Consider the following 14,725-nt stretch of genomic DNA (forward strand, 5'->3'; position numbering starts at 1 on the left):
GATATTGTGGGGCCTCTGAGTACCCCAAGTACCACAGGGAAGAAGTATATCCTAGTGGTAGTAGATTATGCTACCAGATTCTCTGAGGCAGTGGCTCTGTCCTCCATCGAGGCAGAAAAGGTGGCAAATGCTTTGTTAGAAATTTTGAGGAGGGTAGGTTTCCCAAAAGAAATACTGATTGACAGACATGCCAGTTTCATGTCAGACCTGATGGCTTGTCTGTGGAAGCACTGTGGGATGAAGCACTTAAAGACCACATCCTACCACCTCCAGACTAACGGTCTGGTGGAGAGATTAAACTCTACAGTAAAGACCATGCTATGGGCATTTGCAGACCAGTTTAAGAGAGAGTGGGAGAAATATTTGCCACATCTGTTGTTTGCTTGCAGAGAGGTGCCCCAGGAATCCACAGGTGTTTCACCATTTGAATTGCTGTATGGGCATAGGGTGAGGGAAACTCTAGATTTGATTTGTGATAAATGGGAGGGTGAGTGTGTATCCCACAAGGAGTATGTTGTGGCATATGTCCTAAACCTCAGGAGAAGGATCAGGGAACTCATGGACTTGGCCTAGGAGAGCCTGGCAGAAGCCCAACAGCAGAAAAAAGTCTGGTATGACAGGAATGCTCAATCCAGAGAGTATGCTGTGGAGCAGCAGGTTATGGGTCTCTTTTCTGTCAGACACAATAAGCTGCAGGCAGCTTGGGAGGGACCCTTCAAAGTGGTAAGGAAGGTCAGTGGTGTTAACTACATGGTAAAACTGCTAAGCAGGAGGCAGGGGCATAAACTGTACCCTGTTAACATCATGAAACCTTACCATGACAGAGAGGCCCTTGACTGAGAATTTGCATTAAGAGGCAGGAGGAGTCTAAGGAGGATCTACAGGGAGCCAGCCAGCAAAATCCCAAGTTGCTATGGTGGAGCCTATGGTTGCAGGCATGTGATATGACAGTGAAGCACTGTACTGGGTCAGCAATGCAAAGGCAGCTGGGATCTCAAGTCAGGGAATGAGGTAATGTATTCTCAGGCTCATCCCTCTCAAGCAACATTTCTCAAAGATCACTTGAAAAACTAGCTTGAGTCTTCAAAGGGGGGAGAAGTGTGACAAAAGGAGGTACTGCTAGCACAGCTGTCGGGAATTTTGTAAATAATTATATGTCATTTGTGAACATCAAACTAATTTATATAAGATGCTTGTATTACAAATGTATTAGAACTGTATTTCATGTTCATAGGTTCATAGGTTGGTACTAGGCTATCAGCCCTAGGGCTTATACAAGCCTAGCCATAACAATTCCCTGGCTAATTCTTCCCACACCATTTACTTCCCAGGACCCCTGTCTAGCAGGGTGACTGATGTGTTCCCCCGGGTGAATTTCCTTTCTCCCATCCAACCCTCAAGGTTCCTTTTGAAGAGGGCCAAAGAGGCGCTCTGCTTGACATGTATCGGCAGTCTATTCCAGGGTCTGGGGAGTCTCTGGGTCAGGAACCTATCCCTCCAGCATGTGTTGTTTATTGTGATGACAAGGTTTAGATCCCTGGAGCGTGTGGCTCTGAGGCATTGGGATTTCTTTATGTGTAACATGTCCAATAGCTCTGGGTTTGACATGGCCTTGTATGTTAAGCAGAGATTGCCTCTGAGTAGACGATATGTGACAGAGTATAGCTGGAGTTTTTTAAGGCAGTCAGCATAGGACATCTGCTTTAGGCCTGTGATTCTTTTAGTGAGGTATTTCTTCGGCCTTTCCAGTTGTTGCAAATGTCTTGAGAGGTACATACCAAATGGGGCATTGTATTCTATAATGGGTCTAATGAGGGATGAGTACAGTGGGCCAATGACCTCCTTTCTTCTGGATGAAAAGCCCTTAGTGATGAGGTGTGCAACATAGAAGGATTTCCTGACTGCTGTGGTGATGTGGTTATCGAAGGTGAGACCACTGTCCACCTCTGTCCCTAAGTCTGTTATCACACTTTCGGTGTTTAGTGTATTGCCACCTATGTGGTAATTCATGGGTACATGTTTTTTCCCAAAATGGATAACTATACATTTCTTGGTATTGAGCTTGAGCCCATGGCTCTGGTACCAAGCATCTGTTTCTGTAAGGCCCTATTATGTTTTGGGGACTCTGTTAGCCAGAGTCCCTTAGTGTTGGCCTGTACTTCAGAGAAGTAGATGCCAAACAAGAGCGGTCGCAGGACTGAACCCTGAGGTACTCCATTGTCACTTGTCTGGAGCTGGATTTGGAGTTGGCTACTTTTACAGTGTGGGTTCTGTCAATAAGCCAGTTGGCAACCCATTGAGTGACGTAGGGATTAATGCCCAGCTTAGTAAGTCTATCTATGATTCCAGAGTGTGGGATGGTGTCAAAGACCTTAGAGAGGTCCAGATAGGCTGTGTGGACCGCCTTAACCCTCGTCCATGGCTCTGGAGACTGATTCGAAGAAGTCAGGTTCAGGAGACAAGATCTGCCCTTCACAAACCCAAACTGGGTGTGGTCCAGTGTTTGAAGGTTGCCGATGTCTTTGTTTATAAGTTCCATAATAATACGTTCCATGGCCTTGCAGATCAGGCTCATCAGACTGATGGGGCAGTAGTTTCTGGGATCCAAGGTGGATCCCCCCTTGTGGAGTTGGATAACTGTAGCTGTGTGCCACTCAGTGGGCATGAAGCCTGAGGTGATGCTATGATTAAACATGACACTTAGGTGAGGTGCCAATTAATTTTGTAGTTCATGTAATACACAGCCCGGGATGTCATCTGGTCCCATGGATGCTGTATTCTTAGCTTTGGAGAGTGTGTTTTTACCTGTGTGGCCATTATTACTGGAATTTGGTAATCTTCCGGTATTGAGATGGGCCGTTTAGGGGGTGAGATGGGGGTGAAGTTGGCACTGAATTGATCTGCCAGGGTACTGGCAATATCCTTGGGATCAGTATATTTAATGCCATTCTGTTGTAGCTCAGAGCAGATCTGAGCATTGCCATTTAGATTCTTGACATAGTTATAGAATGCCTTGTGGTTGTCTTTGGAATCTTTGGCAATTTTATTTTCATAACTAGCTCTGGAGGATTTTATGAGGGATCTCAGCTTCTTACTGAGGTTGGTAAGGGAGTTTTTTGCATCCTGGGATTTTCCTCTTTTATGCAACAGTTTCTTCCTTTTGTTGTAAAGTTTGTTTATGGCAGGGGACCACCAGATTGGCTTCTATTTGGAATGGCACGATTCATGCATGAGTGGATGTGCTCGTACAGTGCCTTAATGTAGGATTCAGCAGTCAAACTTTAAGTTCCCGTTTGCGTGGGTGTCATGAAGTTTGTCACTTCTGACATGAGTAGCATGAAGTTGGCTTTGGAGAAGATTTTTATGGAGGTTTCCTTACTGGGGGTGGGGGTGGGATGTGGATGTTAAGGGTGAATATCTTATGATCAGACCTGACCGATGAGTGGGTGACCATAGGTGTGGAGCATCAGTTTCCCATATTGGTAAGGACCAGGTCCAGGTTATTGGAGCCCCTGGTGGGACTATGGATTAGTTGATCGAGGGTGTTGGAATTTATGAATTCCAAGAACCGTCGGGCAACGGTATTGGCACATGAGAAGTTTTCCCAGTTAATGGCAGGGTAGTTGAATTCACCCAGTATTAGGGTGTTTGGTTGTATCTTAATATTTTCCAGTATGTTTAGAAAGGTGTAGTGAGAATCTTGGGACATGGTGGGGGATCTGTAGCAAGCTACAATTTGGATTGTAGTCTTACCTAGTGTTAATTATATCTGGAGAGTTTCAGACATATAGTTTTGGGCAACTAGCCTGGTGGTGTGAATATCCTTGGTGAATATGGACACTCCTCCACCTTTAGTGTTTTGGTCCTGGTTTGGTGGCTGAAAAGTGTGGTAAGAGTTGTAGCCCGGTATTGCAAGGGTGCTCTCTGGAGCCTTGAACCAGGTCTCAGTTACTGCACAGATATTGATGTTCTCCATTTTTGGGAGTGCCTCCAGAGAATGCATTTAGAGGTTTAGACTTCTAGCATTGAGTAGCATTACCTTCAGAATTTGCATGCTTGTACCTGTTACGGTGGTGATTTTGTCCTTTGAACTTTGCCTAAAAAAGGCACTATAGGGGTGCAAGAGCCTTAGCCAGTAACCTGAATCCCAGGGGCGACAGGTGCAGACCATCTCTGGCAAAGCACTGTGGTCTGTCGATCATGTCGTCCCAGGCAGACAGATACTGGATCCCATTTGAATGTGTATATCTAACTGCTTTGTACAGGTGTTTATACTGAAAAGGTATTTGTAAAGTGCTTGTGCTTAAAATGTATCCACAGTGTGCCGTACTGCAAGAGGACAGAAATGTACATGCACTGTTGTAACTGTTAAAATGTATCTGTTTTAACAGAGGAAACTGGAGGGTTAACCTCAGTCCAGCAAACTTTAGAAAAATATCTGAAATTAAATAACTTTGTAGGCTAGGCCATAAAGATGTTTCAATGCAGCTGCAGACACAAAGTCTGTACTAGGAAGATTTCTGTATTGTCTTTGGGGTGAACTAATTGCTACTTTGGAAACATGAAGGAATGGAATTGTTTTATAACTTCCAGCTCCTACGAAATATCTGAGCAAAAGCCCTTGTCTGGGTATTTTTGCAGATAGATGCTAAATACTGCCAGCTTCCAGCAGTGGGGGTTTTGCCTGGGAACTAGCAGTCAAATGCCAAGAAGTGATGTCATTCTGCAAGCTACTTTAGCAGTAATATTTTATATATTATTTTGAGAAGTCTCTTAGTGACACATAGCATTATGCATTCTGTCTTGGACCTGACAACAACAAGAGGCACCATTCACCACATCTGCCTTGCTCTAAGTAAGTTATTAGGGAATAGTAACTCTCTTAGATACAGTAAGTAATAGAGAAACTTAGTTTAGGTTTTGTTTTTCTTTGTTTGTATGAGGCTGTACTGCAATTCTGCAATTTTATTTTAAATATTTCCTGTGGTTTTGAACTCTAATGTCACTGTGAATATATATATATATATATATATATATATATATATATATATATATATATATATATATATATATTTATATAGTATTGTCTTGTTCTTTTATAATTTATTATTAAATATATTTAAACCATTCATTGTGGTTGATCTGTAGAGATATTTAAGTTTTGAGAGTACTTGCATATTTATTTGGTGATACTGTGTGGGCCACTTCTAATAGCCTTGCTGTTGGTCAAACTACTATTTGTATTAGTATTAATATTACACAGTAATTTTGGACACCGTTTGTTAAAGGTCATAAAGCAGCAGATAAGGAATGACTGGGGGCAGTGGTAACTACCATATAGTCTGGGCAAAAGGGTGCATCGTTAGGAAATCTGTGCCAGCCTTTCCCAGGTGTGTGTGTGTGTGTGTTTAAATCAAATGTCAGAGAGTGTGTGTGTGTGTGTGTGTGTGTGTGTGTGTGTGTGTGTGTGTGTGTGTGTGTGTGTGTGTGTGTGTGTGTGTGTGTGTGAGAGCTACTTGGGCAGGGACATAAAACACTGGTTGGTCAGAGAGGGAGATGGAGGTTTTTGCTTGGTCACTCAGGTATGGTCATCTCAGCTCTATAGCTGTGCCAATGGGGAGTGTTACTGGGGAACTGGAGAAAGAGGAAATAAACAGCTCCAGACTGAATGTGGTCTGTGTGTGCTCTTAAGGGAAATTGCACTTGATGCAGAGAGCTGCATCTAGAAATACTGTGTGTGTACCTGTTATCCTCCCAGTGAATGTACCCCAACAGGTGCCAGTGGTGAGGATTGAGGCTCCTCTATTACTGGTCCAGTGGAGGGTCATCACAGTGACAATAAGCATATTTTAAGTCTAAATTTACTATGAAGCTGAGGAGGGGAACAGTAACAAGGTTTGGATGGATATCATTTTGAACTTTGGGACCTTGACAAATAGATTGAGAAAGGACAGTTCTAGGGATGGTCTCCAAGTTCTCACTTTTTTGGCACCATAAACATCTTTGAATAAAAACCTTTGCCTGTCTGACCTGAGGACACAACTTCTATGACCCCATGGAACAACCTTTGCTCCATAATAGGAGGAAGTGGACTATTTGGTTTACAGGATGAGGAAGAATCACCTGAAGTGGGGAAGGGATTCACATTACCATCTGTACCCTTGTTGGATGATTCTCAGAACCAATTTCTCTAGAATAATCTGATGCCATTGGGGAAGATGAATGCCTAGACTAAGGGATAGACTTACAGGATTATCCTGGTGTGTGTGTGTGTGTGTGGGGGGGGGGGTCTTCAAGCCTCCTTGCCATTATTCTTTTTTTTAATTCTGCTTGTTAGCACTTTGCTAAAACTGCTCATTCTGCTTCTTAAAAAGGGCCAGGAATACTAAGGAAAGTTTTAATTAGTTTAGAAAAAGAAGGTTAAAATTTTTGGGTAATCACTTGAATCAATTTCCCTCTTTCATCAATTCTTTTTAGGAGCTCAACAGCAGAAACAGACAAACAGAACATCTTTGTCAAGGGGTGAATTTAAAATTTGAGTTTTAACATCTTCTAGTAAGTTTGAAAATGTAACCAAGCAAATCTTCTCACAACTGAAACAGTAGCAGCAGTTTGGTTACAGCATCAGCACATTCATAACATTTTAAGGAGTGTTTGGTTACTTGAGAAAAATACATTTATGGAATGTAATGAAGTTTTAACCTCTGAAGAAGAAAATTTAAAATGACCTTTCTCATGTTCTCAAAAGAAGCCAGTAATATTTTTTACACGTAAGCCTGCCAGTTCACAATTTTAAAAGTTAAAGTAGCAGAAAAATAAACTTTCCTCCCAAATTCATTAAAAGCTTCCCATCCTTGTCAGAAAGAATGGGGGTTAGCATTCACAATATGTTTGGCAGACAGTGTCTTTGATAATGAAATAAGTGCTGGATCTCAGTTGGGATTTTATATATTTTATTTATTTAACATTTGTTGACCGGGAAAGTCTGACTAAGACAGAGCCTATTTTCAGTGGAGGCCCAGAGAGAAATGCTCCAGATGCATGGCTTAGGAATGTGGGAGGAAACCGGAATACTCAGCCAAACTCCTCGTGGTCTAGCAGAGTGGTGCTAGCAGCAGAAAGGCTAAAACAGCGACTGCTAACCTTCTAAAAGTGTTTTTTTTTTCCTGCTACTACCTGGGCGACTGTCCGATCTAGCTAAACTGCAAGTATTTCTGCTTCTTGAACTGTTTCAAACTGTTTAAAGTTGTTTTTGCACCTGCACTTTTAAAGTTTGTCCTGTTTGTTGCATTTACCTGTCGACGCTACACACTCAAGTGCACTAGCCTGTGTTGCACATTTATTGCATTTTCCTGCTGTTTGTTGCAAAAAAGAAAAAAAACAAAAAAAATTATCCTTGTTTCCCATCTTTCCTGACCTAGAGTAGTCCAAATACAGGCTTTGCTGTATTCTGGACTTTTGGAAAGTTGCTGTGTTGCCCATTTCCTTTCTTGGATAAAGGGAGGCTTCTTTGTTCACCAGTGGCAGTGGGGAGCTTAGAGCAGCCTGTCTATCCCTGGAGGAGTATTCCTAGCACAAGAATCTGATAGTCTATTGGCTGTTTTGGGCCAATTTCTAGCTTTTTCAAGTCCCCCTGTATAAAACCCACTTTGGCGCGGTTTTTGCGCTTGTTACTACTCAGCCAAGCTCCTCGTGGTCCTGCAGAGTGGTGCTAGCAGCAGAGAGGCTAAAAGAGTGACTGCTAACCTGATAAAAGTGTTTTTTTTTCCTGCTACTACCTGGGCGACTGTCCAATCTCAAAACTGCAAGTATTTCTGCTTCTTGAACTGTTTTAAACTGTTTAAAGTTGTTTTTGCACCTGCACTTTTACTACCTGGGCGACTGTCTGATCTAGCTAAACTGCAAGTATTTCTGCTTCTTGAACTGTTTTAAAATGTTTAAAGTTGTTTTTGCACCTGCACTTTTAAAGTTTGTCCTGTTTGTTGCATTTACCTGTTGAGGCTACACACTCAAGTGCGCTAGCCTGTGTTACATATTTATTGCATTTTCCTGCTGTTTGTTGCAAAAAAGAAAAAAAACAAAAAAATTATCCTTGTTTCCCATCTTTCCTGACCTAGAGTAGTCCAAATACAGGCTTTGCTGTATTCTGGACTTTTGGAAAGTTCCTGTGTTGCCAATTTCCTTTCTTGGATAAAGGGAGGCTTCTTTGTTCACCAGTGGCAGTGGAGAGCTTAGAGCAGCCTATCTATCCCTGGAGGAGTGTTCCCAGCACATGAATCTGGTAGTCTATTGGCTTTTTTGGGCCAATTTCTAGCTCTTTCAAGTCCCTCTGTATAAAACCCGCTTTGGTGCAGTTTTTGCGCTTGTTACTACTCAGCCAAGCTCCTTGTGGTCCTGCAGAGTGGTGCTAGCAGCAGAGAAGCTAAAAGAGTGACTGCTAACCTGACAAAAGTGGTTTTTTTCCTGCTACTACCTGGGCGGCTGTCCGATCTAGCTAAACTGCAAGTATTTCTGCTCCTTGAACTGTTTCAAACTGTTTAAAGTTGTTTTTGCACCTGCACTTTTAAAGTTTATCCTGTTTGTTGCATTTACCTGTTGAGGCTACACACTCAAGTGCGCTAGCCTGTGTTACATATTTATTGCATTTTCCTGCTGTTTGTTGCAAAAAAGGAAAAAAAAACAAAAAAATTATCCTTGTTTCCCGTCTTTATTGACCTAGAGTAGTCCAAATACAGGCTTTGCTGTATTCTGGACTTTTGGAAAGTTCCTGTGTTGCCCATTTCCTTTCTTGGATAAAGGGAGGCTTCTTTGTTCACCAGTGGCAGTGGGGAGCTTAGAGCAGCCTGTCTATCCCTGGAGGAGTATTCCTAGCACAAGAATCTGATAGTCTATTGACCATTTTGGGCCAATTTCTAGCTTTTTCAAGTCCCCCTGTATAAAACCCACTTTGGCGCGTTTTATGTGCTTGTTACTACTCAGCCAAGCTCCTCGTGGTCCTGCAGAGTGGTGCTAGCAGCAGAGAGGCTAAAAGAGCGACTGCTAACCTGTTAAAAGTGTTTTTTTTCCTGCTACTACCTGGGCGACTGTCCAATCTCAAAACTGCAAGTATTTCTGCTTCTTGAACTGTTTTAAACTGTTTAAAGCTGTTTTTGCACCTGCACTTTTACTACCTGGGCGACTGTCTGATCTAGCTAAACTGCAAGTATTTCTGCTTCTTGAACTGTTTTAAACTGTTTAAAGTTGTTTTTGCACCTGCACTTTTAAAGTTTATCCTGTTTGTTGCATTTACCTGTTGAGGCTACACACTCAAGTGCGCTAGCCTGTGTTACATATTTATTGCATTTTCCTGCTGTTTGTTGCAAAAAAGAAAAAAAAACAAAAAAATTATCCTTGTTTCCCGTCTTTCCTGACCTAGAGTAGTCCAAATACAGGCTTTGCTGTATTCTGGACTTTTGGAAAGTTCCTGTGTTGCCCATTTCCTTTCTTGGATAAAGGGAGGGTTCTTTGTTCACCAGTGGCAGTGGGGAGCTTAGAGCAGGCTATCTATCCCTGGAGGAGTGTTCCCAGCACAAGAATCTGGTAGTCTATTGGCCATTTTGGGCCAATTTCTTACTCTTTCAAGTCTCCCTGTATAAAACCCACTTTGGCGCGGCTTTGCGCGATGTTGCGCATAGCGCAGCATCGGGCAGCTCCGCTTAATTGGGTTTAAACCATTCTCAGCTCCACAAAGTCTGCTCTTCACTTTTTCCCTTAGAACTGATCTAGTTCTCATAATAAACACCCTATTCCTACTCTAAAGCCTGGCACTTGCTCACTAAAGCAATTATATAAGTCAGCACTAAAAAATTAAAAGCACTACACCCTCACAAACTCCCCTTGAGTACCTTGTTCCCCATTGGCCCTTTTTTCAATTATAAAGGAATTCCCAATACTATTCTAGCATGTCCAAAGGTCAGTTGTCAATCTCCTCTCCGGTCCAGCTGGTGAATCTGGGAATCTTGAGGCAATGTTACAACTGCCGCATGTACACAGACAACCCTCTCCTCCTCCCAACAAATTCCAGCACATGCCAATCTGGAGGCTAAGCTCTCTCAACTCAGTAATGGCATAACCAGTCAGGAGGAGAAGGAAACCACACTCACTACAATTCCAGTCTCACATAGACCTACCACAACAGCAAACCAAACACATAAACACACAAAAACATACTTGGAGGCTCTAAATAAAAATCTGCCTAAGCAGCAGAGAACTCCAAAGCAGACACCCAAGCAACCACTACCACAAAACAAAACACGTGCAACACATAGCTCACAAAGCCAGTGTGCCAAACAGCCACAGCCCTTAAGGCTAAACAACACACCTGATACACTTGTAATAGATGACTCTATCGTCAGGCACAATGACGTCCCGCTCATCAGGCTGAACAAGGAGAAGGTCACGGTGAGCTGCCTGTAGGGCGCTAGGATCCGCAACATAACACAAGCACTCAGGTCACTCCAAGGCAAGTACAAATATGACTCAGTCATTGTCCATGCTGGTGTGAATGACCTGAGATGTACCTCCCTGGACTACATGAAAAGAGACATAGAGGAGCTCTCTGAGCATGTAGCCCAGGCCGGTAAGACCCTGACCTTGAGTAGCATCTTACCCTCACCAAGAATGATGCCACAATATGAAGACAAGATGATCAATTTCAACAATTGGCTTAAGTATTGGTGTCATTCAAAGGGGATCCAATGCCTGTCAGCCTGGGATGACATGCTCGACAAGCCACGATGCTTCGCTAGGGACGGCTTGCACCTGTCACTCCTGGGCTTTCGGATATTGGCAAAGGCTCTTGCCACCCCCATAGTGCATTTTTTAGGCAAGGCGCAAAAGACAAACCCACCTCCATAGGTATCACAAGGAAAAAGAAACTAAGAGTAATGCTACTCAATGCCAGAAGTCTAAACCTCAAGATGCATGCACTCGAAACTCTCCTTAGCATTGAGAACACTGATATCTGTGCAGTAACAGAAACCTGGTTCAAGGCTCCTGAGAGCACCCCATCACTACCAGGTTATACCTCATACCATGCTTTTTGGCCCCATAACTTGGACCGAACCACAAAAGGAGGGGGAGTATCAATATTCATCAAAGATACCCACACCTCCAGGTTGGTGGTACAGCACAAAGCATCAGAGACTGTCCATGTGCAACTAACAGTGGGTAAAACTGCCTTCCAGTTTATAGCCTGCTACAGACCACCCTCTCAAACCCAGGAACCCCACTCGGCCTTCCTGAGAACACTGGAAAATATGAAGGTCTCTCCAAACACCATTATATTGGGCGACTTCAACTACCCAAACATAGACTGGGAGCATTACTCTAGCTCCAACACCCTAGCCCAAAGGTTCCTAGAATGTATAAACTCAAATGCTATGGAACAACTTGTTACCACTCCCACAAGAGGGGAAAACATACTGGACCTGATCATCACCAACATGGGGACTCTATGCTCAAGACCAGAAGTGTATCCCTCACTGGTAAGATCAGACCATAAACTAATCTCACTGGATATTCACATCCCGACCCCACCCCCTGCCCAGAAAACCACAGTGAAAAACTTCTCTAAAACAAATTTCACACTCCTCAGAACTGAGATGGAATCCTTCAAAGCCCCCGGGCCTGTGGAAAATATTGCCCAGACCGCAGAATCCTTTATAAACGCATTCTAAGAACACCTTCAGGAATGCATGGATCATGCAATCCCAAATAAAACCAAGACCCAATCCTCCAAAGGCAGGCATCCTGTCTGGTGGACCCCAGCCATAAACAAACTATACAATAGAAGGAGAAAGCTACTACATGATAGAGCAAAATCCCAAAAAGGGAAGGCGTCTCTGATTAGTATTAGTAAAAAACTACGGGCACTCATAAAATCGTCTAAGGCCAGCTTTGAGAGAAAAATTGCACAGGACACTAAGGATAATCATAAGGCTTTCTTTAGTTATGTTAGGGACCTGGGTGGGAATTCCCAGATATGCTCAGAATTAGTCCAAAATGACAAAAAATACACCGAACCCACAGACATTGCCAACATCCTAGCTGACAGGTTCAGCGCAAACCCCCACCACCACCACCAAAAGGGCAAATATCTATCCCAGCAGAGTGCTGCCCCCCTGACATCTCAGATGCTCAGGTAACAGCCGCCCTCTCTAAAGCAAAAAACACAGCATCAATGGGACCAGACATTGTCCCGGGCTGCGTCTTACATGAACTCCAAGAAGAGCTAAACCCAAACATAAAACTACTGTTCAATCTCAGCCTTACTACAGGATATGTACCCAAAGAGTGGCGTACAGCAACAGTGGTCCCTCTCCACAAAGGTGGTGCCTCAATGGATCCTGGAAACTATCGCCCCATAAGCCTGACTAGCTTGGTCTGCAAAGCTATGGAAAGGATCATCATGGACCTCATAAATAAAGATATTGGGGACCTACAGACACTGGATCCTACCCAGTTCGGCTTTGTTAAGGGCAGATCCTGCCTCTTAAACCTGGTCGATTTCTTTGAAACAGTCACCAAGGCCATTGACGAGGGGAAGGTGGTCTACACAGCCTACCTGGACCTCGCAAAAGCCTTCGATACAATATCCCACTCGGTCATTATAGATAAGCTCACCAGCTTAAATATAAACCCCTATGTCACTAGATGTGTTGCAAACTGGCTCAAGGACAGAACCCACATGGTTAGAATTGGTGGAGCCATGTCAGACTCCAAACCAGTTACAAGTGGCATCCCACAAGGCTCAGTCCTGGGACCTCTCTTGTTTGGTATATATTTCTCGAAGGTACAGGCCAACATGGAAGGACTGTGGCTGACCAAATTCACAGATGACTGCAAACTAGGCACCATAATCGACTCTCCAGCCAACACAAGCATCCTACAAAAGGGCCTCATAGAAACAGACAACTGGTGCCAGAGCCATGGCCTCAAGCTAAATGCCAAAAAGTGTATAGTCATCCCCTTTGGCAAAAACAAAGTGCCCACAAACTACCACATAAGTGGTAATCCATTAAGTACGGAAGAAGTAATTAGGGACCTGGGGACCCAAGTTGATAGCAATCTCTCATTTGACAACCACGTGGCCAAAGTGGTTAGAAAAACATTTTATATAGCCCACCTAATCATGAAGGGATTCATATCTAGATCAGGGGAGGTCATTGTGCCTCTTTACTCATCCCTCATCAGGCCCATAATTGAGTACAATGCCCGTTTTGGGATGTACCTTACCAGACACCTGCAGCAACTGAAAAGACCCCAAAAGTACCTCACCAAGAGGATCAAAGGGCTCAAACAGATGCCATATGCTGCCCAGTTAAAGAAACCCCAGCTCTACTCAGTGGCATACCGCCTGCTCAGAGGCGATCTGTGCCTGACGTATAAAGCCATGTCCAACCCGGAATTAATGGACATGCTGCACCTCAGAAAATCCAAATCCTATCGAGCTATGCGCTCGAGAGACTTGAACCTCAGCAATGAAATAAATAAGACATGCTGGAGGGACAGATTCATAACCCAGAGGCTCCCTTCACTCTGGAATAAAATCCCAGTCCAGGTTAGGCAGAGTCCCTCATTGACTCTCTTCAAGAGGAATCTTGATGAGTGGATGGGAGATCGTAGGTTTACCCTGGGTATCACTTCTGTGTCACTGTTAGACAGAGGCACAGTATACTAACCTCGAAAAAGGGCATAGCAAAATTCATTTAAAATGGGTGGCGAAAGCCAAACACACTCTGGCTAGGCTTATAAATGCCCTAGGGCAGATAGCCTAGTATGAACATATGAACCTATGAAACCCAGGCAAATGCAGGGAAGACATGCAGACTCCGCACAGAAGGCATCCCAGCTGAGAATCGAATGGGAGAACCTCTTGCTGTGAGGTGACAATGTTAACCCCTGTACCACTGTGCCTCTGTATACATATATATACATATGGACGGCTCAGTGGTGGGGCGGTAGCATTGTCGCCTCATAGCAAGAGGTTCTTAGGTTCAAGTCTTGGCTGGAGTGCCTTCTGTGTGGAGTCTGCATGTCCTCCCTGCATTTGTGTGGGTTTTCTCTGGGCACTCCGGTTTCCTCCCACATTACAAAGATATGTGTCTGGAGCATTTCTCCCTGGGCCTCTGCTGAAAATTGGCTTTGTTGCAAGTTGGACTTTTCTGGTAAATAAATGATAAATAAATATGTGTGGGTATATGTACATATATAGATATAGATACCTATATAGATACCTAAATATATATATATATATATATATATATATATATATATATATATACGTGTGTGTGTGTGTGTGTGTGTGTGCATGTTAGAGTTAATTTTAGGGAGAAGAGGGTTGACTGTGAGCATATTGTAAGCTGTTAAAAAAGCATCTGCTAAATCAGAGACAATAGGAGGGGCAGCTGCAGGCTGAGTAAAATCCATTTGTAACAAATAAATTTTTTTCTGGGAGACGGGACTTCATTCTATTCCCACTGAAATAAATATTTCATTATAGCTATAGTCTCAGTAAAAGGTTAACTCTTCTGGAGGAAAATCTGAAGAAAGACTTTCCTCAGAAACAGAATCTTCGCCTTGAGGAAAATTTACTGATTAAAACCACATCTCTTTCATTCTCTGGACTTCTCTGATTGGAAATCACTCTCAGAATATCAGGTTATTCTTTTTCTTTTCTTATTAG

The sequence above is a fragment of the Protopterus annectens genome, chromosome 1.part1, assembly GCF_019279795.1.
Source record: "Protopterus annectens isolate FY-2018-M chromosome 1.part1, PAN1.0, whole genome shotgun sequence".
NCBI classification, from domain to species: domain Eukaryota; kingdom Metazoa; phylum Chordata; order Ceratodontiformes; family Protopteridae; genus Protopterus; species Protopterus annectens.